We start from the raw sequence: 3,052 nt of genomic DNA on the forward strand, positions 1-3,052 counted from the left end.
GTGTGTGTGTGTGTGTGTGTTCTCTGGCTCACTTCCGAACAGGGGGGAAGGCGAGGCCACCTCACTTCGGTCCAGCTCCAGTGGGGGTCGGGGGGGGGCGAGAGAGTGCGCGTATCGCCCCCCTGGCACCGGCCGCCGCCGCCGCCGCCCCCCCCCCCGGTCCCTACCCATGGCCCGGGTGCGACCCTCTCTGCTGATGGACCCCGAGAGAAGCCGGAAAAGAAGCAGGTACTCCCGGCCCGACGCGGCCGGGGAGCGCAATTCCCTCCCCCGCCATCCACAAACCCGGGGCGGAGACGCACACGGACGCACGCGCGAGGAAAAGGGGGGGGGGGGGACCGGGGGCGGGTGAGCACAGGGAATCCGCCCGCGCGAACGCCCAAGTGATTGGCTGGCAGGGACATGCCTGGGGGCCGCCCGCCGCATGTGTGCCGCAAGAACGCACGGCACTCAGACAAGAGCACTGCAGGGCCCCCCCCCCTCCCCCCGCCCCTGGAGAGATCTCCTCCGGCAGGCGGGCCGGTGGGCGGCCCCTCCTCCGTGCGGCACCCCGCGCCTGAGGACATGCCAAGGGACCGGCTTCTGTGCCACGGGGGGGAGGGGGGGGACACGCGCCCAGGCCCGGCACGAGGCACCAGCGGCTGGGCCCCGGGGCTGAGCCGGCCCCACCGCGGACTCCCGGCCCGGCTGGCTGGCTGGCTGGCAAGCGCTCCGGCGCAGGTGCACGACAAAAGTGCGCTCCGGAAAAAACCAACTGCCGCCCCTCCCGCGCCCTGGGCAGCCGGGCCGCGGTATTCTCTCAACACCAGTCTCAGGGCCCCGGGGCGCCGGCCGGAGGAACGCGCGGCGCGGGCCTATCTCCCCGGGAGGGGAGGGTTTTCCTGCGGGAAAACGCGGCCTCGGTTCCGCCGAAGGCCGCAGGGGGGTGCCAGGGCGACCGGCCAGGGCGTTTCAAATGTGTCCATTCCTGCCTGCCCGCGAAGCAATGTGAACCGGAGATATCCGCGCTCCCTATCGGCCTCCCCGCCCCTGCCCCAGCCCTCCGGCGGGCGCCTCGGCGGCCGCGGGGGGGGAGGGGGGGGGGGGGGGGTAACAGGAGAGGACGCGCGCGAACGAGATCTCCTGCTCTTGGTTGGGGCACCGGAGGAGCCCAACGATAGTTGTGCGGCCCCGCCTCCGCCCCCGCCCCCCCCCCCCCGGGGGGGGGCGGGGGAAGGGGAGGGACGAGGGCCTGGGGGGGTTCCGGCAACCGGAAAAAGGGGCGAGGCAAGGCCGCCTCAGCTTGGGTGGTAGAGAGCACTGGCCAGGGGCCGGTCGCCCCCTGGGGGCCCAGGAAGCCACACGGCCGAAGGAAAACGGAGGAACCGACAGAAGCAAGAGGCGACGCGGGCCAAGGCTAAAAGACGCTCTAAGCCCGGGGCGGGAGATCGGCCGAAGAGAAGGGACATCGCGCGAGGCCACGCGCCCGCGCATACACACACGCACAAGCCAGGGCACCTTCTCTCTTGCCAGCTCCCGTGCGGAGGGTGAGACCAGCCGCTGCCCCCGTCCCCGCCCCCGGGGCTATGTTTGCCCGTCTTATTTTGTGGCCGCCATTATTCGAGTTTCGAGGGTTTTTTTCTTCCGAAGCGCGGACCTGAGCCGCCCTGCGTTGTGCGCGCACCGAGACGCCCCCCCCCCCCCCCACGGAACAGACCCGGCTGGTCTCTGCCCCGCTGACCGTGCCCCTGGAAGCGGGCCCCAGCTCCCGCCAGGATGGAGGGGGGGAACGCCCTGCGGCGGCCTGCGTGCATGCCCTCCGCGCCCCCTCCCCCCCCCCCGGGTGGCTTCGGGCGCAGCGCAGGCCAATTAAAACCAAGGCCGAGTGCCGGCCTCCCCTGGGCGGGGTTCCGCGCCCGCCCGCACGGACGCGGTCCAAACTGCGCCCTCCCCCCACCCCGGCGGAGCCTGTATTTCGCAGGCCCCCCTCCCCCAGCAGGCGAGCGCCCGGCAAGGCAACAGGCGCAGACACGACCGTGAGGAATAGAAGAGACCAGCCGCCGCCCCGTCTCCACCAGGTCGCAGGGGGGGGCGCGAAGGGGGGGGGGGGGGGGGGGACGCACAGGGCCGTTCGGTGATGCGGGGCGGCCCCCGCGCGCGCGCACGCGCGCCACGGCAGCAGGATCGGCCGGCGAGGGCGCCGATCGCGCCGCGCCCTGGCCCCTGTCCCGGAGCTCTGCCCCGGCCGGCCGGCCGGCCGCCCCCCCCCCTCTCCCCCGAAGGCCTTGGGAAAGGGGCACGGGGGGCGAGCGAGGCGACTGGCGGGATTGCAGCGCCAGACACAGCAGGCCATGACACCGGGCACCCGTCAGTGTTGCCTGCCCACAAAAGTCCGGGACATACGCCCGCACGTATGCGTGCCAGCAGGCCGAAGGGGCGCGCCAGGCATGCGATCCCAACAGGGCTGGAACAGTATTCCCGCCGCAGGTGGCCAGGCCGCAATCATCCGCACGCCGCGCACATGATAGGCAAGGGCCCGGGCGATCGCCAGACGGCGGGGCCCGCAGGAGGGGGACAGCAGCCTCGCATGTTCCCGGGCGGGGGTCCCCTTGGCTGGCGGGCGCCCCTCAGCGCGGCCGAAGGCCACGTGCCGGCGTGACGGCACAGGCCTGGCGACCCGACGGGCGCGCTGGGCGCGCGTGCCCGGGACAGTGGTCCCATGCCCTGCCCCGCGGGGGAGCCGAGAGGACGCCGGCCCAAGCGACTGCTGGCTTGGGCCTGTGCATCGGGTCCGTCCGCCGCCGGAGGTGCGTTCTAGCCTCCAGCCACGGGGCCCCAGCGAAGGGGGGGTGTCCCGTTTTTTAAGTGAGCACAGGCATCCAGGGGCATAGGGCGCTGTCCGGTGTGTGTGTGTGTGTGTGTGTGCGTGTGACTGAGGGCCGGGCGCCGGGCGCCGGGGCGGGGGTAGAACTGGCCCGGGAACACAAACGACGAGCCCGGGGCCGGGACTGCTGGCGGCGTGGGTGGCGCGGTGGACCGCAGCTGCCGCGTGCGTTCTCCCCCCCCCCCCGGG

Source organism: Fonticula alba, assembly GCF_000388065.1.
Source record: "Fonticula alba strain ATCC 38817 unplaced genomic scaffold supercont2.8, whole genome shotgun sequence".
NCBI classification, from domain to species: Eukaryota; order Rotosphaerida; family Fonticulaceae; genus Fonticula; species Fonticula alba.